Source organism: Vidua macroura, chromosome 27 (genome assembly GCF_024509145.1).
Source record: "Vidua macroura isolate BioBank_ID:100142 chromosome 27, ASM2450914v1, whole genome shotgun sequence".
Taxonomy (NCBI): Eukaryota; Metazoa; Chordata; class Aves; order Passeriformes; family Viduidae; genus Vidua; species Vidua macroura.
The window spans coordinates 3,135,081-3,150,293 of NC_071597.1; positions in this window are offsets into that span (position 1 = coordinate 3,135,081).

Sequence of the window (15,213 nt, forward strand, 5' to 3'; positions counted from 1 at the left end):
CCTGCCCTGAGAGGGCTCCCAGCTCTGAGCAGTGCCAGCAGTGCCACAGCTCGGGGTCACCGCCCTGGACACGGCTGTCACCTCCCCAGCCTGGAGACCGAATCGCAGATTCCTGACTCGAGCTGTCCAAGGAAATCGCTCTGGAAATCAATTCCCATGGATCAGCAGCGGGAAAGGGAGAAGCTGCTCCCGCAGGACGCGGGATCGATGGCTCCCAGGGCGGGGCAGGGGGCACAGGGAGGGCACGGAGGGGGATTGGGATCGTGATGGAAAATGGAAACAGCCCCAAAACAGAGCTGGGTGTGGCAGAGGGCAGGGAAGTTGGGAACCCATGGGGAAAAATGCTCTGGGGGTGGAGGGATGGAGGGATGGATGGATGGATGGATGATGGATGGATGGATGGATGGATGATGGATGGATGGATGGATGGATGATGGATGGATGGATGGATGATGGATGGATGGATGGATGGATGATGGATGGATGATGGATGGATGGATGGATGGATGGATGGATGGACGGATGGACAGGGAAAAATCAGAAGGCTCTGGCTCCAGCCTTTCCCAACTCCCGGGGTTTTCTGGGATGAGCCAGGACTCCATCCCAGGGCTTGGGATTTGGTTCTGATCCCATCTCTGGACAGGCAGAGCAAAGGGCAGGGGCTGGAGAGGCCACAGAGCTGGGCAGGGCAAAGCCCAGAGCTGGGCACGGGGCCCTTGGCATCCCAAATCCCTCTCCATGAGGGATGAATCCTCGCAGGGAAGCCACGAGAGGAAGGATCCAAGCCGAGCCCGCAGCGTTTCCAACCCTTCGCCCCACAAGGCCGGAGTCTCCGAAGGGCTCAATTCCACCAGGGAGCACTCAGGAAGGGCATTTTTCCTGGCTCAGAGGGTTTGGGACCACAGCAATCCCACAGCCACGCTCAGCCCAGCCCCATCCTTGGCACAGGAGACCCAGCTCGCCCAAATCTTGGCTCTGCCACCCCCACGGTGGGCTCGGAGCCCATCCCGGAGCTCAGCAGCTCCATCCACAGCACCAAGCTGTGATCCCACAACCTCCAGGCAGGATTTGGGTGGCACTGCCCCTGTGCGTGACTCCTGCTGGCAGCTGGGCACTGCCGGGCGTGGGAGAGGCTGGGAAAAGCTGGGTGGGTGTCCCGGGGGGGGGCTGGGGAGGCCGGGAATGCTCCTGGCGGGGGTGTGGAGAGCAGCCCCTGTTTCTGAGCGCGCAGGTAGCACGTTGGTGGTTGGTCACCGCCTGCCGTGCCAGCCCGGTTAGTCACAGCTCGTTAAAAATCAGAAAAGCTGGGGAAAAAAATATCTCAGAGCCGCGGCTGAGGCCTCTGAGATGCAGGAAAACGTGCTCAGGGATGGAAAACACGGGGTGAAATCCTGCAGGGATTCGCTGTCAGCCCGAGCAGCCACGGGACAGGGACACCGCGGGCACATGTGACACATCCCTCGGCCGCGGGGCACGGGGACACCGAGCGGGTCCCTGGCGGGGCTGGTAGCACATCCCACCTCGAGAGGCTGCGGGTGACGCGAGGACAAGGCCAGCGCGCTGTGCCACCCCTCGGGCCGCTGAGCAAGCCCTGCTGTCCCCTGCTGTCCCCTCCTGTCCTGCCGGGCACATGGGGGGCACAGCCGCGTCCCCCCCCCGCCCGCCGCCTCCCACCAGCGGCAGTCAGAAGCTGTCCAGGCAGCGGGGCTTAGTCAAGCAAAAGGAGGGCAGCAGCAGCTGCCTGCAGCCCTGCGCCTCCTCCTCCTCCTCCTCCTCCTCCTCCCTTCAGAGCCAGGCATGGCACAGCCCACGCCATCTGTGCCCACCTGTGAGGGGCCGGGACCACCCCCAGGCCACCCCGGAGGTCACCTGTGAGGGGCTGGGACTGTCCCCAGGCTGGGCCTTCTGTTCCTTCCCGGGGCAGTGTCCACCTGTGAGGGTCTGGGACCACCCCAAGGCCACTGCAGAGCCCATCTGGGACCACCCCAGCCCACACCATCTGTCCCTTTCATGGGCAGAGCCCCCTATGAGGGTCTGGGACCACCCCCAGGTCACTCCAGAGCCCCCTATGAGGGTCTGGGACCACCCCCAGGTCACTCCAGAGCCCCCTGTGGGGGTTTGGGACCACCCCAAGGCCACTCCAGAGCCACCTGTGGGGGTTTGGGACCACCCCACGGCCACTGCAGAGCCCCCTGTGAGGGTCTGGGACCACCCCCAGGCCACTCCAGAGCCCCCTGTGAGGGTCTGGGACCACCTCATCCACCCCATCCATCCTTCCCAGGGCACAGCTCATCCCGGGATCCTGCAGACCCTGCACTCCCCCATCCCCACGCCCCCCCCCGGTCCATACCCACGAGCAGCGCTGGCAGCCGGTAGTCCCCGGGCTCGCTGGCTCTGCCCGGCTCCCGCAGCCTCGCCACGATTTGGGGGGAAGCTCCAGGGGGCTGCTTTGCCCAGCGGGGCAGCATCGCGGGGGGAGCGGCGGGCGGCTCGGAGCGCGGCTGGCCGATCTGCGCGACAAACACACGCGGCTCATCGCATCTGCTTAAACCGGGCCGGGCACGGTCTCGCCGAGCATTTTTGGCATTTAAAGCCGCGCTCCGGGCCCGGCAGCTCGGCTCTGAGCAGCCGGATCGGGCGGAGCTGGCTGCCGCTGCTAATTAAACGCGGGGTGGGCTCGTTACGGAACCACGGGAGGGTGGCACCGACCCGATCGCGCAGCTCTGACCTCGCAGGCGTGCGGTGGCTGTCACCTCGCATCCAGCGCCGCCACCGCCGCCTCAAAACCAGCGCCGCCACCGCCACCTCACATCCAGCGCCGAGTCCTCCGCGCCGGGGAGCGGAGCCGCGGCGAGGCCGCGCTGCTGCCGAGCGCTCCCCGCTCCTGTCCCCGCGCTACCGAGGGCTTCCCGGGGCCGGCATTCCCCTCTCCCGCTCCTCTGCCAGCTGCCATCGCTTCCCCTCACATCCTGGCCCTGCCCTGGCAACTTTCCCCCCGCCCGCTGCCGGTTTGTCCCTCTGCTCTCTCCGCTGGGCGCGGACGGCTCCCGCTCTGTTTTCCGCCGTTCCGGAGCTCCCTGCGGGTCCTCCGGGGATGTTTTTTTTTCCCCCCCTCTCCTTCTCCTGGAAATGTCAGCGTGCCCCCTCAAACGCATCACATGGGCCGGGCAGTGCCAGCAGCCGGGCAGTGCCAGCAGCGCCCGGATTGTCGCGCTGCCCTCCCCGTGTCGCTGGCACCAGCTGCCAGTGCCACCCGTGGGGCTCTGCCCGTGCTGCCACCACCCCCAGGAGCCAGCACCGAGGGAGCCAGCCTGTCCCTGGTGTCCCCGAGATGTGCCCAGCCCCGGGCACGGGCACCCCGAAACGTGCCCGGCTGTCCGCGGGTCGATCCGCAGCCGATCCCCCGCGGGAGCTCGGGGAAGGAATTCCAGCGGTTTTCTGGGTTTGTCCCCAGGACACGGCGCTGGTCACTCCAGCAGGGTCAGGTCACAGCCTCCACGGACGGGACTGACCATTCCCAAAATTCCCAGGGTGAGGAGATGCTCCTGAAGGAAGGAGGAGCAGTGAACACCTGAGGGGCGCAGCCCGCTCCGCCTGCTCCATCCAAACCCATAAAACCATCCCTGCCCCCACATTTTGGGGGGTTTTTGCACGACGCCACCCCCAAAAGTTGCGAGGAGATGCTGCCCCAGCCAAAGGGACCCCAAGCCCAACCTCAGCCCACCCCACAGGGCTGTGACCCCCCCAGGGTTATCTCAATCCAAATGCTGATGCCACAGGATAAAAAATCTTGGAATTTTGGGATCGATAAGGCTGGAAAAGCCCACCAAGCATTCCCCCAGTGCTGATGTGTCACCGCTAACCCGTGTCCCCAAGTGCCACCTCCCCGTGACCTTTAACCCCCTGCAGGGATGGTGACTCCACCCCTCCCTGGGCAGCTCTGCCAACCTTTTCCCTGAAGAAATTGTCCCTAATATCCAATTTAAACTTCCCCGGCGCCTTTCCTGTCATCCTAATCCCACCAGGACATTCGCACCGCATTGTCCTGTCATGCTGGGAGGCCTCACCCACCTCGACACTTCCAACTTTTCCCAGTTTCCCTCATTTTTTTTCCAGCACTGGGAAGAATCTTGGAGAATTTCAATCTTATTTCTGCCTTCCCCATCCCTGCCGTTTCTCTCTTCTGGCGTCCCAAAGGTTCTCCCCGAGCCTCGATGGCTCAGGTGGCTCTAGGTGAGAAGAGCTGGGAATTCAGGAATGCTCACACCCCCTTGGATTTTCCCGATTTTTGACGCCGGGGAAACTGAGGCATGGAAGGAGCAGCAGCAGGGGCGGTCACGGTTCCCAGCCCAGGCGGAGCAGGGCAAGAAGGGAGAAATTCCAGAGCCCTGAGCTCCTGCTTGGAGCCTCTCCAGGCTCCCCAGCAGCCGCTGCCGTGAGTCACAGCTGGCACAGGCGGCACTCACGACACCAGGAACCTTCCCAAAAAATTCCTTCTCCTCACAGCTGAGCGCTCTGGGCCGGTTCCCGCACCCCACATGCGCCGCGGGGGATTCCCCCCGCCCTTCTCTCCCTGTCTTTGGGGCCGAGGGGATTTTTCCCCGCACGTTTATGTCCTGTTAATATCCGATATTATCCACGCGAGGTGGATTCCTGCCTGGAGGAGAGGCGGGAATTGCTCCCAAAAAAAAAAAAAAAGGGGAAAAAAACCCCTTGGATGCACAAACGGCGAGGAGAGGTGACCAAGGACTGGCATCAGGACAGGGACAGGGACAGCGACAGGACAGGGACAGGGACAGGGACAGGGACAGGGACAGGCCCGGGACGTTTCCCAGGACCCGCAGCTCCAGGGAAGGCGCTCCCTGCCCCTGGAATAACTCGGGAATAGCGGAGATTTTCCCGGGAAAATGCTGCAAGACAAACACGACTCGGATTTATTGTCCTTCCCGTCATCTTTTAACTGTGATTGCGCTGCTGATGAGGGGTTAATGAGCTGCCACCTCCCTGTCACCCACTGTCCCCGCGGTCCCCATTCCACAGGGACTGGAGCTGCCGCGCTCCAATCCAAACAAGATTACGAAACAAGGCTACGATTCATTTTCTTTTATTGACACGTAGACAGAAATATATAAAAAAAAATTGTCAAAGAATCTATTATATAAATGCCATTATGTATTATGCCACGGGATGGGGGAAGGAGCCGAGGGCAGCTCCAGCACCCGGGTTTATCCCGGGATAAATCCCAGCCAGCATCACCCGCACCTGACACTGCTGTGCCATCACGGGGACAGTCCCCGGCACGGTCCAGCTGTCCCCAGGGGAAGTGCCACCATTCCCTGCACCCTGAAACCCCCCGGGAAGGAGGGAAAAGCCTGGATTTTACAAAAAACCCGTTTTTTTCCCCCCCACTTTGGGCTTTCCCAAGGTGGTAACTTCCCTGTGGCACAACCTTGAGCTGGCAGGGTGGTGACAAAGGTGTCACCCCAGTGCTGGTGACACTGCGGGAGCCGCGGCGTGTCCATGAGGCAATTCCCAGGAAAAAGCCGCTAAAAGCGGCTCTGACATGTCGGGGTGAGACATCCTCATTCACACCTGGGCTCCCGGACACGATTTCGCTCTCAGCAGCTCCCGGGGAGCTGCTGGATGCTCTGTTCATTCCCAGCTCCGTTCATTCCCTGCTCCATCCCTGCTCCATCCCTGCTCCATCCCTGCTCCATCCCAGCTCTATCCCAGCTCCATCCCTACTCCATCCCTGCTCCATCCCTGCTCCATCCCTGCTCCATCCCAGCTCCATCCCTGCTCCATCCCTGCTCCATCCCTGCTCCATCCCTGCTCCATCCCTGCTCCATCCCAGCTCTATCCCAGCTCCATCCCTACTCCATCCCTGCTCTATCCCAGCTCCATTCCTGCTCCATCCCAGCTCCATCCCTGCTCCATCCCTGCTCCATCCCTGCTCCATCCCTGCTCCATCCCTGCTCCATCCCAGCTCCATCCCTGCTCCATCCCTGCTCCATCCCAGCTCTATCCCAGCTCCATCCCTACTCCATCCCTGCTCTATCCCAGCTCCATTCCTGCTCCATCCCAGCTCTATCCCAGCTCCATTCCTGCTCCATCCCAGCTCTATCCCAGCTCCATCCCTGCTCCATTCCTACTCCATCCCTGCTCCATCCCTGCTCCATCCCTGCTCCATCCCTGCTCTATCCCTGCTCCATCCCTGCTCCATCCCTGCTCCATCCCTGCTCCATCCCTGCTCCATCCCTGCTCCATCCCAGCTCCATCCCAGCTCCATCCCTGCTCCACCACTGCTCCATCCCAGCTCCATCCCAGCTCCATCCCTGCTCCATCCCAGCTCCATCCCTGCTCTATCCCAGCTCCATCCCTGCTCCATCCCTGCTCCATCCCTGCTCTATCCCAGCTCCATCCCTGCTCCATCCCTGCTCCATCCCAGCTCTATCCCAGCTCCATCCCTGCTCCATCCCTGCTCCATCCCAGCTCTATCCCAGCTCCATCCCTGCTCCATCCCTGCTCTATCCCAGCTCCATCCCTGCTCCATTCCTACTCCATCCCTGCTCCATCCCTGCTCCATCCCTGCTCCATCCCTGCTCCATCCCAGCTCCATCCCAGCTCCATCCCTGCTCTATCCCTGCTCCATCCCTGCTCCATTCCCGTTCCATTCCTGATATATTTGGGGTGGGAGCAGTGGAACAGTCAGGGATCGGGGTCGGGACAGGGACAGTGGGGCAGTCACGGCCGGGGAATGCGGGTGCCCTCCCGGAGCGGGCACGGACAGCGGGGCTTTGTGCCCTCGCCCAGTCTATAGAGCAATATTCGCACAGACGGTGCCCTCACAGTGGCACACAGGGGCCTTTGTGCCACCAGCACGGCCACCAGAGATGGGGACAAACAGAGCCCTGGAGGGGGAGGATCGGGGATGTGCCACGCCAGGGGTGGCACAGAGGGGCTGCCCAGGAGGGCAGGGACACTGCGAGGCCAAAAACAGCTCGGCCGTGCTGCCCGTGGTTGGGTCAGCCCATGCCCAGCACGGCTTAGGGCGGGGTGGGGGTGCCAGGCGGGGATGGATGTGCCCATTCCCTGTGGGATGGCAGTGCCAGGTGTGGATGGCTGTGCCCATTCCCTGTGGGATGGCAGTGCCAGGTGGGGATGGATGTGCCCATTCCCTGTGGGATGGCAGTGCCAGGTGGGGATGGATGTGCCCATTCCCTGTGGGATGGCAGTGCCAGGTGTGGATGGCTGTGCCCATTCCCTGTGGGATGGCAGTGCCAGGTGTGGATGGATGTGCCCATTCCCTGTGGGATGGCAGTGCCAGGCAGGGATGGATGTGCCCATTCCCTGTGGGATGGCAGTGCCAGGTGGGGATGGCTGTGCCCATTCCCTGTGGGATGGCAGTGCCAGGTGTGGAGGGTTGTGCCCATTCCCTGTGGGATGGCAGTGCCAGGTGTGGATGGCTGTGCCCATTTCCTGTGGGATGGCAGTGCCAGGTGTGGATGGATGTGCCCATTCCCTGTGGGATGGCAGTGCCAGGTGTGGATGGATGTGCCCATTCCCTGTGGGATGGCAGTGCCAGGCGGGGATGGATGTGCCCATTCCCTGTGGGATGGCAGTGCCAGGCAGGGATGGATGTGCCCATTCCCTGTGGGATGGCAGTGCCAGGTGGGGATGGCTGTGCCCATTCCCTGTGGGATGGCAGTGCCAGGTGTGGAGGGTTGTGCCCATTCCCTGTGGGATGGCAGTGCCAGGTGTGGATGGCTGTGCCCATTTCCTGTGGGATGGCAGTGCCAGGTGTGGATGGATGTGCCCATTCCCTGTGGGATGGCAGTGCCAGGTGTGGATGGATGTGCCCATTCCCTGTGGGATGGCAGTGCCAGGTGGGGATGGATGTGCCCATTCCCTGTGGGATGGCAGTGCCGGGTGGGGATGGATGTGCCCATTCCCTGCGGGATGGCAGTGCCAGGTGGGGATGGCTGTGCCCATTCCCAGATACCGGTGCCAGGTGCGGATGGATGTGCCCATCCCTGCGGGATGGCAGTGCCAGGCAGAGATGGATGTGGCCATTCCCTGTGGGATGGCAATGCCAGGCAGGGATGGCTGTGCCCATTCCCAGATACCGGTGCCAGGTGTGGATGGCTGTGCCCATTCCCTGTGGGATGGCAGTGCCAGGTGTGGATGGCTGTGCCCATTCCCTGTGGGATGGCAGTGCCAGGTGGGGATGGATGCCGGTGCCAGGTCGGGAGGGATGTGCCCCATTCCCTGGGGCGGTGCCAGGTGCGGATGGATGTGCCCATCCCTGCGGGATGGCAGTGCCAGGTGAGTATGAATGTGCCCCATTCCCTGTGGGATACCGGTGCCAAGTGGGCATGGCTGTGCCCCATTCCCTCGGGCAGTGCCACGTCAGAACCTGGTCAGGAAATGCTTCCCCAAATCACCAAATCCCCGCTCCTCGCGCCGCAGCCCCAATCCCTGCTCCGGGAAAGGCCGCGCCAGGACCCGAGCTGTGCCCCGAGGCGGGGACAGCGACAGCGGCACAGCCAGGACACACCAGCCCCTGGGGGTCCCGAATGGGCACAAACCCCTCTCCAGGCGGACACAAAAACCTCTTCCCCTCGGAGGCGGCGAGTGCCGGGGAGGCATCGGATCGGGAGGAACCCGAGCTAAGCAGTGGCAAAAAAAAAAAAAACAAAAAACAAAAAAACCCTTTAAAGACCTTTTGGCACCGCGCGGCTCCGAGCCTGTCACAGCTGAAGGGCCCGGAAATGCGGCTCCTGAGCAAACGCAGCCAAGTGACGGCTGCTGAGCTCTCAAACCGCACCAAAAAAACTCCTCAAAGCCCCGGCAGAAGCAGCCGGAGGTGTCGCGACAGCTCCGGGGATGGCTCAGCCTGCTCGGATCCGCGGGCAACATCTGCCGAGCCTGGCATCGCCCTCGGCGCTGGCAGCGCCCGGCGCCGCTCCCAGGCGGGAGCGGCCGAGCGGTGCCAGGTGGAGCCGAGGGGATTTTGGCACCCGCAGGTCCCCTCCAGCCTCCCACGGCCCCGCTCTCATCCCAAGCTGTTCCCGCGGCCGCCCCGGCACCCTCTGGAGCAGCCCGTGGATTTGGGGCTTTGCTCCCCAGCTGGTGGCGGAGCCCAGCCGCTCCTGGAGAAGCGAGAATTTGTTCCCCGGCGCCGAGCGGAGCCTGGCACAGCCTCCCGGGGCTGCAGCGACACCTCCGGGGCCCGGCTGGCACCCGGCGCGCCCGGCGCCCACCGCCTGCACCCGGCGCCCTGGCACGGCCCCAAACCCCGCTGCTCCAGAACCTTTTTCCCGTTTCCTTTGCTCACTTCGCTCAGATCGGCCGCAGCATCGGGAGATGTGCCCGGTTCTGCCTTAAAATATCCCAAAAATCCACCCGCGGGAGGGGGAAGGGGAAGGGACAAGCGCCAGGAGCAGCGCTGGGTGCAGGGCCCGGGCCAGGAGATTCCAGATTTGGGGAGAGGAGAGAGGGAAAAGCCTCGGCAAGGGCAGCGCTGCGGTTTGGGGGCACAAATCCTCCCCTCACGAAGCTTTGGGATCCTTGGGAGGATCCCAGGAGGGTTTGGGATGCAGGGAGCCCCAAAGTTCACCTCCTGCCATGGTTGGGGACATCTCCTGCTGTCCCAGGCTGCTCCAACCTGGCCTTGGACGCTTCCCGGGATGAGATTTTCTCCCCTTTTCGTGCAGGAAGATCCCAAAATGCCACATGAGAGGTCTCGAACCTCCTGGCTGTGCCACTGCCAGGCTGTCCCTGCTCCCAGGGGACAATCTGCAGCATGGGATAAATCCAGGGGGTCACTCCGACCCCTGGGAGCTGCTCCCGCCGGGACCATCCCGTTCCAGGGATGCTGCTGGAGACCCAGACCTCACCAGGCTTGAAAAATTCCATTTATTTCCTTCGGACTGAACAATTTCCAAAGCCCCAGCGATCCCGGGGGCTGTTTCCAGGTGTTTTGGCAGCTCCCAGCTCCATCCCCTGGGGACGCCCCGGCAGCTCCCACCTCACCTGGGGACCTCTGCTCTTCCTCCAAAGACAGCGCCGGGATTTCAATCAAGTCCGGAGCTGCTGCCGGTGCCAAAATCAGCGGTTAAACGGCATTTCCCGACCTCTCCGTTTATACCCCCGCGCTCTTTGCCCGCTCGGAAACTGCAGGAGGGAGCGATTTAAAGGCATCCGAGAGCAATTCTCAAATTAACGATTTGCAAATGGCTTAATTGAGGTCCTGGTCTGGCTCTTTTGCAGCGGAGAGGTTCTGAATCATCGCTGTTTGTTGGGTTTTATTGTGAATTTCAGGCCCTGGGCTCCGATAAAAGCTTTAAAACCTCGCCTAGGGCTGGGAGTTGTGGCTTAAACTGGGCTGGGAGTTGTGGTTTAAACTGGGCACGGGCGGATGAGGGTGAGGAAAAGGGAATTGGGGGAAAAATAGGAGAGGGGAGCAGGAAATGAGGGAGTTGGGGGGTGCTCACTGCCCTCCTGGGGAATTTCTGTGGCTTTGTGTAAGGATTTTGCGCAGATAAAAATAAAATTTGGGGTGGTTGGAGGGAGGGGAGGCTCAGCCCTGTGGTTCGGGATGAGGGATCCCCGCTGAGGGTGGGGATTTGGGGTTTTAGGGATGAAATGGGAGTTTGGACAGGGCTTGGAGCAAGCTGGGATGGTGGGAGGTGGCCCTGTCCATGGCAGGGGGTGGGAATGAGTGGGCTCGGAGGTCCCTTCCCACCCAAATCCTTCTGGGATTCCAGAACTTCACACATCCAGGGATTGCAGATGGAGAAATGGACTCGGGAGGGGATTTTGGGTGGGGAGGGGCTGGGGTGGAATTCCCAGAGCAGCTGTGGCTGCCCCTGGATCCCTGGAAGTGCCCCAGGCTTGGAGCCTCCTGGGATGGTGGGAGGTGGCCCTGCCTGATGGGATTTAAGGTTTTTCCATCCCAAACCATTCTCTGACCCCATAAAGAGCCCATAAAGAGCCCATGAAGAGCCCATTCCCCACCAACATCGCAGATCCCAGGTGTGGGGCTCAGCCCCTTGGTTTCACACCTTTCCCAAAATCCATCTCCCGGCAGGGCAGGAGGGGATGGAAGGGACTGGGATGGGGTGGAAGGGACTGGGATGGGATGGAAGGGACTGGAAGAGGGTGGAAGGGACTGGAAGGGGGATGGAGGGCACTGGGATGGGATGGAAGGGATTGGTAAGGGGTGGGAGGAACGGGGAAGGAGGCACCGGGAGGGGCTGGAAGGCTCCGGGAATGGTTGGAAGGAACCGGCAATGGCTGGAAGGCTCCGGGAGGGGATGGAAGGCTCCAGGAAGGGCTGGAAGGCTCCAGGAAGGGCTGGAAGGAACCGGGAACGGCTGGAAGGAACCGGGAATGGCTGGAAGGGACCGGGAATGGCTGGAAGGGACCGGGAATGGCTGGAAGGCTGCGTGAAGGGCTGGAAGGAACCGGGAACGGCTGGAAGGAACCGGGAATGGCTGGAAGGGACCGGGAATGGCTGGAAGGCTGCGTGAAGGGCTGGAAGGCCTCGCAGGCAGCCAAGGCCTCTCCCGTCTGCTCCAACTCCTCTGCCGGCGCTCTAATTGCGGCACATCAGACGGTAATTATAGGTGCAGTAATTATAGGTACAGCTCTGACGAGGCTGCAGCCGTCAGGCGGCTCTGGCAGGAGCAGCCGCGGGGAGCCGGGGCCGCATCCTCCCCCCGCTCCCGGCTCTATTTTGGGGGAGCTCTCGGCGCTGCCCCCGGCCCCCGGCCACCTGCTCATCGCTCCGGGTGAGCGCCGGCCCCATCCTGCTCTCCGGCATGGAAAAGCGGCTCCAGGCCGCGGATGGCGGGGAATTTCCACCGGGGAATTGTTTCCACCGGGGGATTTTTAGCGGGGAATTAATTTCACCGCACCCGGAGCTTCTCCCGGGGTGGATCGCGTGTGGATGCGGCCCGGAATTCCCAGGGGGGAGGGTCTGGAGCGTGGCTGGGATTGAGGAAAGCAGGGGGAAAGCAGCGAGGGTGGCCAGGGGGCAACCGGGGCCAGGAGCCAGCGAGGGAACGGGAGCGCAGACAGCCCCAGGGAGGAGGAGGAGGAGGGTGAGGAGGATGGGGAGAAGGAGGAGGAGGAGGAGAATGAGGAGAAGGAGGAAGAGAATGAGGATGAGGAGAAGGAGGATGAAGATGATGAGGAGGAGGAGGATGAGGAGGATGAGGAGAAGGAGGATAAGGATGAGGAGGAAGAGGATGAGGAGAAGGAGGAGGTGGATGAGAATGATGAGGAGGAGGATGATGAGAAGGATGAGCAGGATGAGGAATATAAGAATAAGGAGGATGAGGACAAGGCAGATGAGGAGGAGGAGGATGAAGACGCCACTGTTGTCCCCCAGTTTTACAAGAGGGAGATGCCCGTGGGGGAGGAGCGATAATTGTGGTAATTGTGATAATTGTAATTAAAAGACAAACAGCAGGAGGGAGTGCCAGGCACAGGAGAGGGCAGTGGGGACCGGGGGATGGGGACATTTCCCTGTCCCACTGGGGTGGGGACGAACTTCCTCTGTCCCACGGGGTTGGGGACAATATTTTCCTTTCTCCCAGTGGGATGGGGACAGTCCTTCCCCTGTCCCAGCACGGTGGGGACAATCCCTTCCCCTGCAGGCTGTTTGGGGACAACCTTTCCTTGTCCCATGGCATGGGGACAACCCTGCCCCTGTCCCTGTGGGATGGGGACAACCTGCCTCTATGGGATGGGGACACTTTCCCCTGTCCCACAGGTTTGGGGACAACCCTTCCCCTGTCCCGGGGACACTGTGGCACCAGGGACACGCTGTCCCCTGCTCTGGGACACCTGTGGCCATCACCCATTCCCCTGGGAAGCCACGAGCCTTCCCACCATCCCCACTCAGAATTCCCGGCTCATCCCATCCCAGCCGCCTCCTGTCACCTTCAGCAGGACTTTGGTGACAAAACCCGAGGACTTTTGGTGACAAAAGCCACCTCCACCCCCTCCCTGGCCGCCTCCAGGGTTTTTCCGGTCTGGAACGCCGGGATGAAAACGGCGCCGGTTTCCTCCAGGTGTTCGCAACCCTCGGGAAGGGTCAGGAGGTGCTTTGGGGCCGGGAGACAAAACTCATTAATGTCCCCATTAGCAGTGGCCTCGCTGGCGCTGTCACCTCCGCGGCGCTTTCATCCCCCCAGACAGAGGCGGAAAAGCAGACGGGAGGCAGGGAAAATGTTCCAAAGGGTCGGGAAAAGGTTTTTTTTTTTTTTCCCCCGTCATTGTTGCTCCTGATCCCACGTAATGTCCTTCGGGATGTCACCCTGGCGCTCGTGACTCAGGAGATGCCACTGAGGGTTTGTGGGCCCTGGGGCGGGGGGAAGAGGGGTTGGGAGGGGCTTTCCTGGTTGGAAAAGATTCCCCAAATCCCACAAATCTACAAACCCTACACTCAGCTCTCTGTGATTCCTGTGCTGGGTTTGACACCTCCAGGAGCTGCCTGAGCCATTCAACCGCTGGATCCCGAAGGATCATCACCGCTGAATCCCAAAAAAACCATCACCACGGAATCCCCAGAACTGTAGGATCATCACTGCTGAATCCCAAAAAACCATCGCCACGGAATCCCCAGAACTGTAGGATCATCACCGCTGAATCCCAAAAAACCATCGCCATGGAATCCCCAAAACTGTAGGATCGTCACCACTGAATCCCAAAAACCATCACCACCAAATGCCAAAAAAAGTCACTATTGAATCCCAAAAAGACATCACCAATGAATCCCAAAACTCCACTGAATCCCCAAAAACATCATCATTAAATCCCAAAAAACCATCACCACTGAACACCAAAAAGTCACCACTGAATCCCAAAAAAGTCACCACTGAATCCCTAAAAACTATCACTGCTGAATCCCCCCCCAAAAGTCACAATTGAATCCCAAAGAATCACCATTGAATCCCAAAACGTCACCACTCAATCCCTAAAAACATCACCACTGAATCCCAAAACTCCACTGAATCCCAAAGAAACACCACTGAATCCCAAAAAAGCCACCACTGAACCTGAAAAACCCATCACCACTGAATCCCAAAAAGTCCCCACTGAATCCCAAAGGAGCATCACCATTGAATCCCAAAAACCCACCGCCATTGAATCCCGAAGAAACACCACCAAAAAAATCCCAAAGAAGTCCCCACTGAATCCCAAGAACCATCGGCGCTGAATTCCAAGAAAACATCAGCACTGAATCCCAAAGAACCATCACCAGTGAATCCTCCCCAAAAATCGCCATCGAGTCCCCAAAACCCATCGCCACTGAGTCCCAAAACACCACTGAGTCCCGAAAAACCATCGCCACCAAATCCCAAAAACCCATCACCGCTGAATCCCAAAACGTCACCGCTGAATCCCAAAGGAGCATCACTGCTGAACCCCCCTCAAAAATCACTGCTGAATCCCAAAACGGTGGGACCCTCTAAAACATCCCAAAACCAGGACAAGAATCTCCTAAAAACATCCCAAAAATCGGGCAGGAACCTCCTAAAACATCCCAAAAAATGGTGTGACCTTCTAAAATCATCCCAAAAATCGGGCAGGACCCTCCTAAAACAACCCAAAAATCAGGCAGGAACCTCCTAAAACATCCCAAAAATCGGGCAGGAACCTCCTAAAACATCCCAAAAAATGGGTGTGACCTTCTAAAATCATCCCAAAAATAATGTGGGAACCTCCTAAAATCATCCCTAAAAAATCAGATGGGACCCTCTAAAACATCCCAAAAATCAGGCAGGAACCTCCTAAAACATCCCAAAAATCATGTGGGAAACCTCCTAAAATCATCCTAAAAAATGGGATGGGACCTTCTAAATCATCCCAAAAATCAGGCAGGAACCTCCTAAAATTATCCCAAAGAATGGGCAGGACCCTCTAAAGCATCCCAAAAATCAGGGAGGACCCTCCTAAAATCATCCAAAAATTGGGTGGGAACCTTCTAAAATCATCCCAAAAATCATGTGGGAACCTTCTAAAATCATCCCAAAAATCATGTGGGAACCTCCTAAAATCATCCCAAAAAATGGATGGGACCCTCTAAAACATCCCAAAAATCAGGCAGGAACCTCCTAAAACATCCCCAAAATCATGTGGGAACCTCCTAAAATCATCCTAAAAAATGGGATGGGACCCTCTAAATCATCCCAAAAATCA